Source organism: Protopterus annectens, chromosome 5.part0, assembly GCF_019279795.1.
Source record: "Protopterus annectens isolate FY-2018-M chromosome 5.part0, PAN1.0, whole genome shotgun sequence".
In the NCBI taxonomy this organism is placed as follows: domain Eukaryota; kingdom Metazoa; phylum Chordata; order Ceratodontiformes; family Protopteridae; genus Protopterus; species Protopterus annectens.
Window position 1 is genome coordinate 1,930,780,791 of NC_056735.1, and position 20,060 is coordinate 1,930,800,850.

Here is a 20,060-nt window from a genome sequence, read left to right on the forward strand (position 1 = left end):
GTTAAATTTAATCTGTTTCATAAAAAAATAAAGTGTCTTTATATTTTTTGTGTTAACTATTGCTCTTGTACATGTGGGGGGATGTTGCTGGGGGTATGCGTACACCTATGAGCAGTTTCGCTCATTCTTTTAAGACTTTCTTCTGTTCTTCATTGCAGGGGCATATATATTCTGAGAGCTCTGCACTCTCACATGCTCCGTGTAAAATTAGGAGCTCTGGCAGGGCGACTTCATTAATATGCATGGCACACTGCCATCCTAAACGGCAGCTTTCAGGCATGACTAAGCTAGTCCTGCATGGAAGAATAGTAATCTGGGGGATATTTTATCCTGGTTTTTAACAAGAACAGAGACAGGTTTAGTCTTTCAAAGTTGTTTTGAAAGATGGGAGGGAGGGTATTGACCCAATGGATACAGGTAAGGCTTTCCGAACCATAGCAACATTGTATGAGTGTAGGTTCATAGGTTCATACTAAGCTAACTTCCCTTGTGAGCCATTTTAAGCCTAGCCAATTGTCCCTTGTGAGACTCAAACTCTGCACCTTGTGCTTGCAAGGCAAACATCTTAACCATTAGACCACCTTATAGACAGTGCCCAGCAGATTTGATAAGTTTGTAGACAGACAGTAGTTGTTAGCCACTATATCCCAATTACCAAATGGGAAGTAGTTGAGTAAAATGTTTTTTAGTGCTGGACAGGTGGATGGATGCTGGATAATTTTATAGGTGGTAACAAGCTGAGTATATGTTAGTTGATGAGACAGTTCTATCCAATTTAGGCTTTTCAGTTCTTTACAGTGGTGGGTTCTGAAAGGGGTATTTGCTGCAAATTTAACAACTTTGTTTTAACATTATTCAAGTTTTAATTTTTGTGAAGCCTGGAGGTTAGCAAGGATGGGAGCTCCATAAAGTAGTGTGGATAGGAGATAAGTAAGGACAAGTGTAGTTTTTGTTTTGTCAGTGAGAAAGTTTTTTGCTCTATAAAGCATCCGAAGTTTTTGATGAGTATTCTTATGCAATTTTGTATATGTAGGTCGAACATAAGAGTAAAGTAATGCAGACAGCGGATGGTGTAAAGAACTTGTAACCAAAAAAAAAATGCCACCGGCCATCAAAGAGGACCTGGAATTAACTGCAAGTTGTATCATCCACCAAATACTAATGTTAAGCCATTAATACGCTAAATGAGAGTTAAAAACAAAATGTTTTATTTGAGATTAAGCACTTTCTGTCCTTAACTGGAAATTTCTCAGCATCTGAAAAGTTTTTGACATCACTTTATGTGCCTTTTATATAAGCCTTCTTAAAGGTGTATTATTAAAGATAAAGAAAAATCCACAAAAAAAGTATCGATGTAAACAGTTTCCAACCACATTCTACTTATTCATATTTTTGAACTTGTGAGGGTTATCATTCATTTAAAAATACCCATTTAAAGCTATTAATGTGGGCATAATAAGATAAATGTAGAATCATGTGTAAAAACCTCTGAATTATAAAAATGCAAATTGAAAATGTGCATTAAAAATTTCTGTGCAAAATGTGGTAAGAAAATACACTATAAACATTCATTATATTATAAATATACTACATAGGTATTACAATTAATACCACTGTAAACAGCCTGTTGGCAAATACCATGAATGTGCCATACTAATCATATATTATATGTTTAGCATTTTCATTTTTAATAATGAAAGAATAGATGTCATGTCGATGAAACCAAGTGGATTAGTTGCTTTCAAACATATTTGCCATTTTTGTTGTCTGAATTCTATGAGATTTTTTCAGTCTTCACTTTTAGGATCCCTGAGATTTTTTTCTAATATTCCAAACTTGTATCCAAAACAGCCTGTATATACTAGTTTGTGTCTGTATAAAGTGTTATTTATTTTTTCTTTACAATATTATATAAATGTTCTTGCATTTTTTTATGGAATGCTTGCTTGGTTTTACCTGTGTAAAAGCTGTGACATCCTGAGCAAGCTGCCAAGTAAACTAATCCTTTTGTGACACAGTTTCTATTGGCAAACCTGATTTACTATTGTCCATTATCAAGAATACATTTTTTTCTGTGTGTTTATGTAAGGACATGATTTACAGGACCTACATTAAGTGGTGCCTCCTTCTTACCCAGTAGTGTATTTTCTTACTGCATTTTGCAGAAGTATTTTTAATGCACAATTTTCAATGAGCATTTCTTATAACTTAAAGGTTTTTACACATGATTCTACATTTATCATATTCTACACAGATTAACATCTTTAAATAAATATTTTTAAATGAATGATAACCCAAGCGGGTTCAAAATACGAATAAGTAGAATGTGGTTGGAAACTGGTAAAGCAATACTTTTTTATGGATTATTCTTTGTTTTCAATACTATGCCTTTAAGAAGGCTTATATAAAAAGAAGTGATGTTAAAAGCGTTTCCAATTCTGAGGAAGCTCCATATAAGGAACTAAAGTAATTAATATCAAATAAAGCATTTTGTTTTTAATGCCCATTTGGCAAATTAATGGCTTAACATTAGTCTTTGCTGGATAATACAACTTGTAATTAATTCCAGATCTTCTTTGGTGGTTGGTGGCATTTCTGACTGTTTGCTATTCCTTTACACTGTCCATTGTCTGAATTACTTTAGTTTTTTTATACAGTGCCTTGGACTTAAGCTGGAGTTCCTGGTACAGCAATGCATTCTCTTTACTTTAACAATATGGATTTTAGCTGTTTGGTGTTGGACGTAAACACTATGAAGCAGGAGCTCACAAGTTTCCTTGAGCTCATTTCTCAGACTGATGAGACACAGAAAAGCATCTGTTCAACAAACAACTGTACCCTTGCAGCCACCTGGAGTTTTAATGGAACAAGTTGGCATCTCAAAAGAATGAGCTGGTGATCCAGCTTCATGTTTAAGTCAGGATTTATTTGATGGAGCAATTAATGGTTTGCAAAAAATCCACTCTCAGACACAAAACCACAATTTTAACCATATTCCAAACAAACAAAACAAAGGCAAGAGACCACGGTACAAGGTACTGGGCAGGATTCACGAAGCCACCGTGTAAGAGTTATAACTCATACATGGAGGCTGCAGTTAAACGGAGTGATGTCAGCATGCTCTGCATATTCATGAGAGCATGCTGAATCATACCTAAGGCTAACACGGTCCATGTAAGACAGTAGGGGGTGTGTCCGTAGGCTGAGCCCTGTAAGCGGACACGCCCCCAGAAGAGTAAAAGTGCCCAAAGTAAACACCCACGCCAGAGTCCATGGAAATGTGAATAAACACAACACAACACATGTCCCCACAGATTATGAACATAAAATGTACAAATGAACATCACATAATTTTTTTTTAAATTGTAAAGATGTTTAACCGTGAGTGCGCTCATTTGCACGGGCGTGCCCGTAGTGCAGCTACAGTTAGCAGTCAGTGGGAAAGCATATAAAAACTAAATATGCAAAGTAAACCAAGAAGCAATAGCGTAGCAGTAGAGATGTTGGCTGAAGAGCAGGCATTCATGGATCGAGCCCCCACAACACCAATTTTTACTTTTAGCAAAATAAGCACGAAACAAGTCCCTGACAAATATGTACACATAAAATCACATTTTATGTAAAATGTAATGAAATAGCCCATTTATATTGAAGAAATGTGAGGTAACAAAACAATAAAAAATGCCAGATGTGCCCATAGCTGAGCTACAGTTTAACAGGGCGAGTGCATCTGCCCGTAGGTGAGCAGTGGTTTAACTGGTGCAAAATGAGTGCCCGTAGCTGAGTAGTGGTTTAACACGCTAAATCTATGTGCCCCTAACTGAGCTGAGCGTAATATGCGTGCTGATAGCCAAATGAGGCTTAAACCAGTGTACCCTGTTTGCGCAGAGCTGCGCACTGTGCAAACAAGCTAACCGACGGGCAACGTTGAGCAAGCAGTATCAAAACTGCCTTTACACAGACACACCTCTCAGCTTGTCTAGACAGTCATAAAAAATAAAAAGTAGTGGCCAGGTTAGAACTCAGGATACCATACACCATAGTCAAGGTACTGAACCACTAAGCCATGACAGCAGTACCTATAAATGCAATAATAGCTAATATATAGGAATGAATACAAACTGGAGCATGACAATGCAGGTTTACTGAAGTTGATACAATTCCAAAATGGCCAATCACAGATATGTGCGGGAAAAACGGACTATATAAGCCCCATAGGTGGGAATACACAGCATAATACATTGTAGAACTAAACTGCAGCCAGAATGACAGGAGTAGGAGAGGGTAGTTGCTTTCGAGCACAGAGGTGGGGCATTGAGGAGTCCAGGTACATGGTCTGGCTCCTAGTCCACAATCATGAGGCCCACCTCATGCAGGGCCAGGTCCTGTGGGGAGCATACAGGGCTGAGGCGTGGGACTGGTTGGCTCATGATCTCACCAGTGCCACAGGGATTCCAAGGACTGGTGAGCAGGTCCGTCACCACCATGACGACCTGAAGAGATGCAAGCAGGACCAATTGAACCTTTGGATCCAGGAGGCCCGGCAAATGCCCAATGCCCCACTACTGAGTAAGTAACATTTAATTATGTATGTAAGAAATTAAACTAGCTGATATTATGGAGATGTGTATTCCAATATTACTTCATTTATATTATAGCTGCAGATGTCCGTTCTGCGAACCGCAGAGCCTATGGCGATAGGCTGGTGTGGTTGCGCCACCAGGCAGGTCAGTAATCCACTACCAGTAACTGTAAAGAAATATAAAAGTATGACAGTCAGCAAAAGAGTGCAGTGTAGTCACTAAGGAATAAAATGTGCAAGTAACAGTGTGAAAGTGTTTGCAAGTATTGCTTGATTACAAAAGTGTGTTTCAGCCTGTAAGCCAAACAAAAATGAAAATGTCTGACATAAATTCTAAAATAAAAATGCCCCACCTGTAAGAAAATAGTACACAACCTGCAGCAGGCTGAAAAGTATAGCTGCAGAAGATGATGAAATCACATGTGTGAAATATATCCCTGTTGAAATACTGAAACATGACAGAAGTGAGACTGCTGGAAAGGATTGTAATAACTACAGGTAAAACATGTCAATAAAGCCTAGAAGTAAATACCATCCTGAATAGTAAAATGAAAACAAGTGAGAGAGTGTGAGAAAGTGTCATGAATCCAGCAATACAGTAGTAATAACCCCTGAATAAAGTATACTGCAGTCAGTACAGAATGAAATGCATGTGAGAATCCAAACCAAACAGCGAAATCTGTTCAAAGTGTTGCTGCATCTGGAATGTGTATCCCAAAATCTGGATATGTTGCTCTCAGTCTGCAATATGCAGATAGTATGATTGTCTGATATACCAAACATCCACACTTGTCTATAGCTATATAAAGCAAATGTAGCAGGATGATGTAGCTGAACAAAGCTAGATATGAATGTGTATGAAGAACAATAAAATGTATATTGATGTTGCAGTAACAGTCCTATCACCAAGTAGAACTAGTTATCATATTGGAAACTGTAGTTAGAACAGTAGTGTGTATATATGTGCAGCTATTAGAAATGTACAGCATATGTATTGGTATTCGAAGGTGTTAATCTTATTTGCTTCACCCCACCCTATAACCGCATATAACCCAATCCAGCAATACAGTAGTAATAACCCCTGAATAAAGTATACTGCAGTCAAGACAGAATGAAATGCATGTGAGAATCAAAACCAAACAGCGAAATCTGTTCAAAGTGTTGCTGCATCTGAAATGTGTATCCCAAAATCTGGATATGTTGCTCTCAGTCTGCAATATGCAGATAGTATGATTGTCTGATATACCAAACATCCACACTTGTCTACAGCTATATAAAGCAAATGTAGCAGGATGATGTAGCTGAACAAAGCTAGATATGAATGTGTATGAAGAACAATAAAATGTATATTGATGTTTCAGTAACAGTCCTATCACCAAGTTGAAATAGTTATCATATAGGAAACTGTAGTTAGAACAGTAGTGTGTATATATGTGCAGCTATTAGAAATGTACAGCATATGTATTGGTATTTGAAGGTGTTAATATTATTTTCTTCACCCCACCCTATAACCACATATAACCCATTCCACGTGAAAATGGTATGTGCAATCACAATTAATACCCCTGGACGTTTGTCCTGTTGGGTCATATATATTTGCATGTCCGTTGATGCATCTGCCCTGTTCATACATCCAAACCTGATGGCCTGTTGCCATCAATCAACTCTGCATGTTGTTGGACTGTGTATTGCTGTTCAGATTATGCATGTGTTATGCTCGCTGTTCAGTGGTGTGAATATCTGGGTGTTTGGTTAATGGGAATACTAATGCATGCTGTTACAACTAATTGTGAATGGTATTATATGTCACTAACCCAAACTGTCATGACATAATGCAAAACATAGGATGACAGGGAAGGCGGGTTCCAGCGAACCCACCTCTCCCACCTCAGCTGGCGAGTGCACTTGGCACTAGTGCCCAGTCTGGACCCTCCTCCGGTGGCCCTGTGCCTCCTGTGGGTGGAAGCGCTGCAGGGGATGGAGCTCACCCCCCCTCTGCAAGTGTGGCCGGAGGAGAACCACCACTCACTCTCCGTAGCGTTCGGACTGTGGTGAGTAGGGAGATTCGGGACTCTGTTCTCGAGCCCTTCCGCCAGCTTGAGGCACGGGTGGCACAACTTACGGGCATGCCTGTTGCCCGGCCTACACAGCCCCCAGCACAGCCTCATCCTGGGCAGTGAAGGAACAGTGGCCACTGCCTATGGGTGGGGATATCAGTTCCACTGTTGCCATCTGTGGGCTCATGGGCTCTGGATATCCAAACCTCCGTCCCCGTCAATTGTGTAACCCCCCACACGTGTCATACACTGCCCCTGTATGCGTCTTGTTTGTCTTGTCTGTTTACCTACACAACCTACCTCCCCAGCTGTACCGACTTCCTTCACCTGACATACCACTCTCACCTGAAAAAAAAAAAAAAAGGGCACTCTGTACCCACAAAAAAATTACGCCCCATACATAGCTGCCCATTCCGCACACATGTCTGCTGGACATGGAAACTATCAATTACAATTGGCTGTACAACAAGTATTATTGTTGTCCTGACACCTCTCTCAGGGGTGGAAGGTTTCAAATGTCACACCAAATTACATACATATGCACAGCTGCTGCTGATGAAGAAATGGGCATCTATGGGCCTTACCTACATCCCTCCTGCAAATCCCAAGCTTGTTTCCCTACTGTCTTACCCTCTTTGTGACCCCTTTTTCACCACTTTCCTGTCTCCCCATTTTCATTTCTTTCAAAGAAAATAGCGCGGGTGTGCACTAGAGTAAGCACTGTTAAGCGGTTGTAAGCGGGTGTGCGTGTGTGTGCATGGAGCTAACCGCCAGTGCGCATGCGTGAGCTCCACGCAAACCAGCGCTAACCCGGTTACAACTGCTTAAAAGTGCCTTAGTCACTTTGATTGACAGGTCCTGTACTCAGTTCAAAAGCAGCTGATGCTATTGCTTACCCCGTCTCAAAACTAATCAAACGAACCATGGTAGAAGCCAAATTTCCCACCATCTGGAAAATATCCTATGTAATCCCTCTTCACAAAGGAGGCAGCTCTACTGAATTCTCCAATTATAGGCCAATAGCTATACTCTCTCCACTTGCAAAGATTATGGAAACTTTATTCATAGACAATTCATGCACCACCTAATCCAAAATCGCCTTATGGCAGACACTCAGCATGGCTTCCGTCCTCATTACAGCACTACTTCAGGCCTCCTAGCCTTTACTAACACCATAAACCATACTTGCAACAATAATTATATATCCTCAGCCCTCTTTTTGGATCTTTCCAAGGCATACAATATGGTTGATCACCAACTTGTAATCCACACCCTGCAAACATTCTGTCTAGATACTGGAGCCTTCCACTGGTTTCAATCCTACCTGCATGGTCGACAGCAGGCTGGCCTCTGGCAGAACAAACTCTCTAACCTTCTACCTAACACCCTCAGAGTACCACAAGGCTCTATACTAGGGCCCTTGCTGTTCTCCATCTTCATTAACGACCTTTATACTGTCATCCCAAAAGTCAGCTGTATCCAATATGCTGATGACTCTACTCTGATTTGCTCAGCCACATCTCCAGTAGAGTTATGGTCAGCTACCCAGACCACCTTTAATACAATAGAAAACTGGCTTTCTGAACATCGTCTGATCCTAAATCCCAAAAAAACTAAACTACTGTTATTTCACCAACACATAGGTCTACCGCTTTCACCTTTACCATAAAATCAAATGATGGCACAATAATCTCCCCTGACCCATCTACTAAACTATTAGGTGTCATCATAGACAATAATCTCAAATGTGACCTATATGTTAACCAAACTATCAAAACCATCAATAAAAAACTAGGGTCACTTTACAGAATAAAAGCCTTCCTAACCACTCCAGCTAAAATTGCCATAGCTCGCTCACACCTTCTTTCAACCCTTCTGTATGCATCCCCTCTACTCGAATATGAACAAGACTGTCCTTAACAAACACTCAATTTGCTACAACCACATTGCCAGGTTTGCCACTGGGCTGCCTTTTAGGATACATCATTGCATCAATCTAAATCAGCTTGGTTGGCTTGAACTACCTAGCCTAATACAGTATAACCAACTGATTATGGCCTATAAAATCCTCTATAATCCAGACAATACTCCTGCACTTCAAATATTATCACCCCCTATAACAATCCTAGACCGCTTCGATCCTCTAACAAACTACTAATTCAGACTAGCAAAATTAATAAAACAGCCGGTGATTCTCTCTTTGCAAACTCTGTAAGTAGATCCTGGAACTCACTTCCAGCTGATATTACCTTACTTTCCACCTTAAGTCAATTTAACACTAGACTCAAACAACATTTGTCACTTAACTGGCTATGTCAATGTATCAAGCCTGGCTAACTCGAATGTGTAAAATCTGTTAACCAGTTTACTGTGTAATTTAATTTAATCCTGACTTGTGCTCAGGACTAACTTTAACCTGTGGAACATGTTTAACTTGCTTACTTATGTAATCTCTGTAAATAAACTGTTTGTAATATGTAATGCTGGTATTATGTAATGCTGTATCTGCTTACACTTGGAGCTTTTCTCCCCGGGCCTCCGCTGAAAATGGACATGCATCCAGTCGGACTATCCCAGTCAACAAATGTAAGATAAACAAATAAATAAATAAAAAATATTACAGTGACTACAATACAAGTCAGACATTGACACGCACTGACAGCATGCTGAACACACTGGGGCATACGTGGGGACTCAGAATAGCATCCTGCCTGAGCATCACACACCTCCGCAGCTGGCACACAGGCATATGTTCCGTCGGAACAGAGCACATGCCACACATGGCACACACATCCTGTGTGCCACACACTCACAGCCTGTAGGGATACACAACACACCTGCTACAGACATGTCAGGTACCTGTCTTGGGTGCTGCACTGGGGTCCCGCTCAACAGGCTGTATCTGGTGAAGGTCACAGTGATATGCCTCAGGGGCACTATGTTCCACCACAGAACACATGCATACAGGTCAGTCAGAGGCATGGACACATATGACTCATTCATTGACCATGCCAGTATGGCCGACCTGAGACATACCTCCCTGGACTACATGATAGGGAACATAGAATGGATCTCTCAGCATGTGGCACAGGCCAGTATGAGCCTGATCTTGGTTGCCAACATACCCTCATTAGGTATGCTACCACTATATGTGGGAAGGGTGTTGTATGTCTACATTATGCTCAGTCTCCAATGTTATTCATAGGGTATCCGCTGGCTGTCAACATGTGCTTACATGCTAGGGAAGCCACAATGATGTGCAAGGGTTATCTTGCACGTGACACCCATGGCCCGATGTATATTGGCAAAGCTCCTTGATACACACATACTGCCTTATGCTGCAGGACACGGTTTACATAGCCACCTCCGCGGGTATCACACAGGTTAGGACACTAACAGTGCTGCTACACAACAACAGCAGTGTACACCGCAAGATGCATGCACCTGACACTGTCCTCAGCACGGTGAACTGCAATGTCTGTGCAGTACCAGAGTCCTGATTCATGGCTCACAGGTGTTACCCATCACTGACAGGTTATGCCCCATACCATGCCTGTCGTCCCCTACACATGTAACACACATGGACAGGGGGGTGGTATCCCAAGGCACCACAGATACACACACCTCCAGGTTGTTGGCACAGCACAAAGCATCAGGGCCTAATCATGTGCAGCTAACAGTGTGTCGGACTGCCATCTGCTTCATAGCCTGGCACACACAACCCTCCCTTACACAGGAAGACCACCTATCCTCCATAACAACACTGGCAATATGACAGTCTCAAGAACTGTCTTTATATGGCTGGACTGCATCCAGCCAAACATTGTGCGTGAGCATTACTGTAGCTACAACACACTAGTTGAAGGGTTCACAGCATGTGGTCACTGAATTGCAGTGGAATGACATGTTACGACTACCACAACAGGTGGAAACATGCAGCACCTGTACATCGACTACATGTACACAATATGGCCCAGACCAGATGTGTATCCCCTGCTGTAGGTATTTTACCATATACACCCACACTGTATAGACACATACCGCGTGCAGCCCCTGCACAGTAAGACACATTCATATTGGTATACATTGCAAATACCATTTATCCACTCGAGGCATGTGTCAGACATGGTAACTACTGCAGGTCACAGGTATTTATGTGTATGTGTCACACACATACATCATGTGTGCAATGCCATTGCTGGTTTAGGCAATGGCATGCATTGTTATGTACAAAGACCCACACAAGGTCATAATGTGTGACACAACCACACGTGGCAGTTGTGGGTTACCAAAACATACCTATCTGTACTCTGACAATGGCAATAGACACAGTAGCAGACCGCACTATTGGCATTACTAGCCAACTAGCCCTGTTTGGCTGTGCTGATAGTGTGGTGACATCCCCTGTGTTTACTGGGGGAATATACAGCACCTGGTGTATTGTAGTATTTGCCAAAAGGATCTGTTCTCTCACACTTGCATTTACACACACCCTACTACTCCCACTTTCCATTTGCAGAATTTATACCCCTACCTAACTAAGTCACGACACGTGAGAGAGATGCATTAGCAAAGTGCACTATTCGGCTTACTAGATAGTTCCTCTTCTCTGGCTGTACTTATAGGGTGCTGACATCATCAGTATTTTTAAAGGGTAATGTGCATCGGGTAGTGTGATCTCCTGATTGCCAAAAACTAACATGTTTTTCATACGGAAATGCACACACACAAACTCCCCATATCTAAACACACACACACTTGCAGGTTTCAAACCCCTACCTAAATATGTTCTGGCACTTAAGAGTGACGCTGTAGCAGGTTGTGCTATTCTGAGTAGTGGCAGATATTTCTTCTCCAGCTGTATGTATAGGGTGCTGTCATCATCACTGTTTGGAAAGGGTAATGTGCATCATGTAGTGTGATCCCCTGATTTCAAAAAAGCTCATGCTTTTCATACAGAATTGCACACACACAGAGTCCCCACATCCAAACACACACACATGCCATTTACAGGTTTCAAACTCCTACCTAATTATATTATGACACTCGGGAGAAACGCATTAGCAAAGTGCGTTATTTGAATTACTGGGAGGCTTCCCTTCTCCTGCTGTACTTATAGGGTGCTGACATCATCTGAGTTTAGAAAGGGGAATGTGCATCCTGTCGTGTGTTCTCCTAGTTGCCAAAAGGGATATTGCCTTCATACAGACTTGCACACACACTAGCCCCCTTCTCACACACTGAGCATTTGCAGGATTCGAACCCCTATCTAACTATGTTCTGACATTTGAGACAGACGCATTAGCAGAGTGCGCTATTCGCATTACTGGCAGGTTTCCCTTCTCCTGCTGTACTTATAGGGTGCTGACATCATCTGTGTTTAGAAAGGGGAATGTGCAACCTGTAGTGTGTTCTCCCAGTTGCCAAAAGGGACATTTCCCTCACACAAAATTGCACACACACTAACCCCCCTCACCCAAACACACACACGTGCCATTTGCAGGATTCAAACCACTATCTAACTATGTTATGACACTCGAGTCTGACGCATTAGCAGAGTGCGTTACTCGCATTACTGGGAAGCTTTTCTTCTCCTGCTTTACTTATAGGGTGCTGACATCATCAGTGTTTAGAAAGGGGAATGTGCATCCTGTAGTGTGTTCTCCTAGTTGGCAAAAGGGATACTTCTTTCATACAGTTTTGAACACACACTAACCCCCTCCACTCATACTGAGCATGTACAGGATTCAAACCCCTACCTAGCTATGTTATGACACTTGAGACAGACGCATTAGCAGAGCATGCTATTCTCATTACTGCGAGGATTTTCTTCTCCTGCTGCACTTATAGGGTGCTGACATCATCAGTGTTTAGAAAGGGGAATGTGCATCCTGTAGTGTGTTCTCCTAGTTGGCAAAAGGGATACTTCTTTCATACAGTCTTGAACACACACTAACCCCCTACACACACACTGAGCATGTACAGGATTCAAACCCCTATGTAACTATGTTATCACACTCGGAACAGATGCATTAGCAGAGCGCGCTATGTGCGTTACTGAGAGGCTTCCCTTCTCCTGCTGTACTTATAGGGTGCTGACATCATCAGTGTTTAAAAAGGGGGATGTGCATCCTGTAGTGTGTTTTCCCAGTTGCCAAAAGGGACATTTCCCTCTCACAGCCTTTCACACACACAAACCCCACTCCCCCACCCACTGAGCATTTGCAGGATTCAAACCCCTACATAACTATATTATGATACTTGAGGGAGACACATTAGCAGAGCGCACTATCCGAATTACTGGGCATCTGTTCTGCACTTGCAGTATTTATAGGGTGCTGACATCTTTATTTCTACAGAGGTATGTACATGTAGTACTACCTGTCAGATGGGGGATAGCATATATATGCATTTGCAGCCACCTACGTCAGGGTCAGATATGCACATTGCACTGGCAGGTTATGTTCTATACCATGCTTTGTGACCACAGGACCTGTAACACACAACACAACCAGTCCAGAACACCACACCCACATCCAGGACACACACTTAGCTTCCCTGGGAACAGTGCTGGGATATGCAGGTGTTCACATACACCATTCCAGTTGTTAACATCAGGTACAGGCATATTGTGTGTGAGAACTACTCAGGCCTCTACCACTTTACCCTACAGCCACTACAATTTGTGGGTCCATGTGCTATGGCAGAACCACACACCACAACCACATGGGGGAATACATATTGCACCTGTCCATCTGCAATGTGGGTACTCACTGTTCCACACCAGAGGTAGACCACCATTGTTGATATCTGACCATACCCACCTTTCCCTGGACATCCATATCCCATCTCCACCCCCAGGCATGGTTGTCACTGCACACAAACTGTATTTAGCACAAGCAGACTCTACACTTGTGAAGACTGAGGTGGACGACTTCAGAGGACCCATGCTGGGGGACTATACTGGCCACTCAGCATAATCCTTGACAATTGCATTCTATGAGCATGTGTACGGTTTGCATTGATCATGCTATCCCACATATACTCATGACTGCTCCACAACAAGACACCTGTCAGCTGTACACCAGCCATATATGCGCCGTACAACAGACAGAGTGAGCTAATACATTGCAGAGCTGTAGCCCACAGAGGGAGGATATCTGTGAACAGTTCCGGCATGGCACTTCATTCACACATAATCATTACAACACAGTGTTGACAGTGGAATCGTCCAGATAATGCAGATAGGGCTCCCCTCAGTCTGTTATTGACGGACACCTACTGTCAGAGATCCTCAGCAACCCTCTCCCAGCACACACTGACAACAAGGCTGTGGTTTAGCACATTCAATCCCTGGGACCTCCACGGTGCCCCTGCTTGACAGAGGCACAGCTCACTAGCCTCACATGTTGCATTCTGTGACCTACTTTACAGTGACACAGTAGCCTACTGTCCTGGGGATGCAGATGCCAAGCACACTCTGGCTGAGCTGTCATTCCCTAGGGCAACAAGCCTAGTATTGACCTCTACACCCATATGTTCAATTGTCGGATGCACAATATTTGTTGTGCTGTTCTACTGTTTGCAGGTCTTTATTGCCATAGCATTCCCTGTTCCTATGACCAACTTGTGTATCTGTGGAAGATGTTTGCATATGACGGCGATCCACTATATCACTTATGTCTCTGTAGTCATTTACTGTGTGCACTGGGCAGATTGCTGTGTTGTGGTTGGTTCCTGGACTGACACGTAAAAATACCAGATATGTGTGGCCAACTGCTAAATGGAGATATGGCCTAAGTGTGTGAGCATGCCCAGTTCAGCCTTTCCATGGCATGTTGTCTGAAATATGCCTCATTTATCAAAGTATGCGAGCATGCCCAGTGTGAGCTTTCCATATGTTGCACTCTGAAGTCCACCACATATTTGGGAGTGTGTGAACTTCAACAATATCTCACGTTTATGGTTGTGTGTTGGGTGTCATGTTGTGTACTAACTGGCCAACTGCTTTGTGTCTGCCACAACAGGGATTATACTGTGCCTGCAGGGATTGCATGGGATACTTTGCAGACAGTTCTCAACATACTTTCATAATGACCTAACACTGTAGTACCATAATAGTGTACTGGTTCAGTACTTTCACTGTGGTGGACAGTATCCTGGGCTTTAGTCCTATGACTGCTTGACATCTTCATAGTGAGCATAACAGACTGTGTAGAGGCCAGTTGTGCACATATGACCATGTTGCATTATGTTCAGATATGGACTACCTACACCAGGCTCGTCCAACATTGCTAGTGTATTCCACAACATGGGTGGACATTGGCAAACACTAGCAATGTTCCCTAGGCGATTTCTGATGCTAGTCACAAGGTGTGTTTGTCCTTCGACACACATTGTAACTGGAGTTTGCCATGACATATGTCATGGTTAGTATACTGTGCCTCCGTCTACCTCTGACATAACAGTGATACCCAGGGTTAGCCTACCATCTCCCATCCACTCATCAGGATTCCTCTTGAGGGGTGTCAATATGTGACTCTCTGGCTGACCTGTACCAGGAGTTTACTGAAGAGTGGGGTGCCTTCTGTGTTATGGATCATTCTGTACAGCTTGTCCTATGTATGTCAGTGCTGGGGTTCAGGTATCTCATGTGCATAGCTCACTGCCATTCAGATTGTACAAGGTGCAACATGTTCATTCATTCCAGGTTGGACATGGCTTCATACATCAGGCACAGCTTGCCTGTAGCTGGGCAGTATGGCAGTGTGTGGGGCTGCAGTTTGTTTACTCAGGCAACACATGGCATCTGTTCATGCTCTTTGCTACTCCTGGTGGGGTACTGTTGTGGACTTTACAGTTGATGGAGGTGTCTGCTGCGGTATATCCCACAGGGGCTATTGTAGTCACTTGTGATGCTGATGGAGGATGACTGCAGAGCCACAGTGAGTTCCCCTTATCTACATCTGCCAACCTTCATGTTTGGGTGGGTATATAGCATTTGTTTCTGCGAACACTACAGCCACATGTTTGTCCAGTGCAGGATATCTATCACCTTTTGTACCCAGGTCTCACATTACATGTTAGGTACGTCATGGGTTAACACCTGTGTGGTAATTTGTGGGCACTTACTGTATATCCACGGTGGTTGTCTATACACAGTTCTGCAATTAGCTTGCTGACATGGCTATGGCTACAGTTGTCTGTTTGTAGGTGGCCCTTTTGTGGGTTGCTTGTGTCAGCTGGGGGTCGGATATGGTGGGCTGTTTGTACTCCTCTGCATACATGTTCAGTCACAGTCCTTCCATGTTGGCCTATACCTATGGGACATATATACAGAATGGGGGGCAAGACCAGGCCTTGTGGGATGCCACTCATATCTGCTTTGTAGTCTGACATGGATGCGGCATGTCTGACCATGTCAGTTCTGTCCTTGGTCTGGTTTGCAACCCCTCTACTGACATAGGGGTATATATTTAAGCTGGTGAACATATCTATACTGAACTTGTATGGTATTGTCTAGAAGCATGTGCACAGTCCAGCTACGCTGTGTGGACCACATTGCCCTCATCAATGACCTTAATGACTGCTTCAAATGGGTCAAACATGTTTAGGGGCAGGATCTGCAGTTATGACAGCCACACTGTGTAGGGTCCAGTATCAGTAGGTCCACAATAGCCTTCTGTCTGCGGTACATACTGATCCTTTCCATAGCTGTGCAGAACAAGCTTGTCAGGATCCTGGGGTGGTAATTTGCAGTATCCATTCAGGCAACACCTTTGTTGTGATGGACCACTGTTGTTGTACACTGCTCTTTGGGTACATATCCTGTGGTAAGGCTGACATTGGGCAGTAGTGTGATTTGGCATTCCATTATTCTTGGAGTCCATGTTGGCCTCAGCACAGGACACCATCACATACCTTTGCTGCTGTGTGTTCTGCTTTGCAGATGATGGCTGTTACCTCAGCATCTGCAATGTCAGGGGACCATCAGTCTGCTGGGATAGGTATTTTGCACTCTGGGGGGGGGGTGTTTGCACTGCACCTGACAGGTTGTATGTTAGCAATATGTGTGTGTGTTTGGTATGTTGTTTGTAATATCAGTGTGATTCGGAGCATATCTGTGGATGCCCAACATGGTTCCTATCATCAGTTGGGTAAGCCTTGTGATTATCCTTAGTGCCCTGTACATTTTGTATCTTCATAGGTTCATGGGTTCATACTAGGCTATACACCCTAGGCCATTAGTAAGCCTAGCCAGAGTGTGTGTGTCTTTCGCTACCCCTTGCTATGTTCTATTATGGCCATTTATGAATTTCTTCACTGTGCCTCTGTCTGGTCGTGACACAGTGAGGACCCCCAGTATACATGTACGATCATCCATCCACTTGGCAATATTCCTGTTGAGGGGTGTCAATGAGGGGCTCTGCCTAACATGGATTGGGATCCTGTTTCTGGGTGTGGGGAGCCTCTGGGTTATGTATCTGTCCCTCCAGCACATCTTATTTCATTATGTGTTGAGGCTGACATCTGTCACTCTCACAGCTCCAATGGCTTTGATTTCCTGTGGTGGAGCATGTCCATTACTCCTGTGTTGGACATGGCCTTGTACAACAGACATACAATGCCTCTATGTAGGCAGTCTGTGACTGCATTCAGCTGGGGTGTCTACAGCCAGGCAGTATATGACATATATTTCACACCATTTATCCTGTTGGTGGGGTAACTATGAGGTCTTCCGAACCGCTGTAGTTGTCACGTACGGTACATCCCATATGAGTCATTGTACTAGATTATGGGTCTGATAAGGGAACAGTACAGCGGCACAGTGACCTCTGTTGATGTAGATGTGAATCATTTCATGATACGGTGTCCAATATCGGCAATCTTCCTAGCCACATTGGCATTGTGAGTGTCACATGACAGATTACTGTCGACCTGTATCCCTAGGTCCCTGATTACTCCTTGCATACATAATGGTTTGCCACCTATGTGGTAATTTGTGTGTACCTTGTCTGATATTTGTTGGGACATTCATACTGTCCAGTGTCTTCAGGATGTCTGGGTGGAGTTCTTGTGTGTGAGAGTGTGGTCTGTTGCATGCTACAGACTGTACAGCAGTTTTGACTACAGTTAGGTGCACATGGGTGGTCTCCGCTGCTTTGTGCATTGTCAGTTACCTGGCCATATGGGTGTCTGTGCTGCATATGGATACCCCCCCTCCTCTGATGTTTTGGTGCAGGTGTTGGGGCCATAACACATGATATGTGGTATAACCTAGTAGTGCTGGTGTGCTATCACTAGGCTTGCAGCAAGCTTCTGTCACTGCACAGACATCGATGTTCTCCATAATGGGAAGTGCCTCAGGGGCATGCATATTGCAGTTTACACATCTGGCATTGGTCAGCATTACCCTTATGTTTCCTACCACTTATGTTTTCTAGGGTGGTGGGTAGTCTTTTTGGCCTTGCCTACATACGGCTCTATGGAGGTGGCAAAGGCCTTATCCAGTATCCAGACACACACGGGTAACAGGTGCAAGCCATCCCTGGAACAGCAGCATGGCTTGTCATGCTTGACATCTCAAGCAGACAGACATTAGACCCTCTTGGACTGACAGCTGTAACTGTGCCAGCTGTTAAACATGAGCATTCTGTGTTTGTACTGTGGCATCATTCTTGGTGAGGGTTGGATGCTGCACACAGCCAGTGTCATACCGGCCTGGGGTACATACTCAGAGGGACCATCCATGTCTCTTTTCATGTTGACCAGGGAGGTACATCTCAGGTAATTCACACCAGCATGGACATTGAGTGCATCATATTTCTGCTTGCTTTGGGGTGACCTGCGTACTTGTGTTATGTGGCATTTTGTGGCAGCCTACAGGCAGCTTACTCTACCCTTTCCCTTGTTCAGTCTGGTGAGTGGGACAGCAGTGTGTCTGCCTATACAGACACCTATTACAACTGTATCAGGCATGTTGTTTCTCCTTCTGGCCTGTGACTGTTTGGCACACCAGCTTTGTACTATTATTGCATGTGCTATGTTTGAAGGTTGTGGTTGCTTGTGATCTGCTTTGGAGGCTTCTGTTGGTGTGGTATGTTTGTAATTAAGGCCTCCGGGAATATTTGTCTGTATTTATGTGTTTGGTTTACAGTTGTGGTAGGTCTATGTGGGACTGGGTTTGTGGTGTATGTGGTTACCTTCTCCTCCTGACTAGTTTTGACAGTACTGAGTTGGTGGAGCTCAACCTCTGGTTTGGATACATGGTTGCATCTATCACATATATTTGTATTTATTGGGGGGTGTTGTGGTTGTCTGTGTACTTGGGACTGGTGTCACATTGCCTCTAGATTCACAGATTCTACTTGTTGTGGCTGGACTTAGTGGATTGTATGTGTGGACATATGTTATTGCCATACTACTGGTCAGTGATTACTTCCCTTTTTATGTTTGCTCTATCATGTGGTAGCTTCCTCATTCTCTTGCATTGTTTGGTAATGGCTGGAGTCCAGCATGCCAGATGCCTGCGTGTATGGCATTGTGTGTTGTTGTTATTTGTGATTGCATACTCCAAGCATTCCTGGCTGTGTTCATGGAATGCCTGTATAACATGTTCTGTGGTGTGTCCCATATTCTGCACTTGCACAGGGCCTTTCGTGGATTCAACATCAGTTTGGAGGGCTGCAACCTACGCTTTACACATGTGTTTCACTGTGGTATTCTGGCCAGGGACTGGGGTCAGGATGTGTATATCCAGTGTGATTACTCTATGGTCTGGTCTTACCGGTGAGGGGTACACTTCTCATCTTGCCATCCAGTACACATGTTGCTGATTATCACATCCAGTATGCTTACCCCTCTTGTGGGAGTGGTACATTGTTCCTGGGCATTTTGGTTTATGGATTCTGGGAACTTTTCTCCTACTGTGTTGGTGCTAGTATAATGCTCCCGGTGTATGTCTGTGTATTTTCAGTCAAGCAATATAATGTGGTTTGGGGGGCTTGATATATTCATGTATTCCGACATAGGCCAGGTGCAGTTCCTGGTATTAGGACAGTAGTTTGCAGCAGGCTATACACTGGGAGGCGGTTTTAGCCATTGGTATTTGACCATGGCTAATCCATGCTGCTTCTTGTTGTGGTACCAACATGGGGGTGTGGTTATCCTTGACATTTATTGCTAGTCACCCTCCTTTTGTAGCTTGTTCCATGTTTTGCGGCTGTACAGCACAGTATGAGGTGTGACCTGGTAGTGTTAGGGTGCTGATGTGAGCCTTGACCCAGTTCTCTATTACAGGACTGGTATCTACATTCTCCATACTGTGTGCATTTACACTGCACACATCTTGCTGTTTAGACATCTGGCATTGGGTAGCATTACATCTAGGTTCCTATCCCTTGTGGAACCTATGAAGGTGG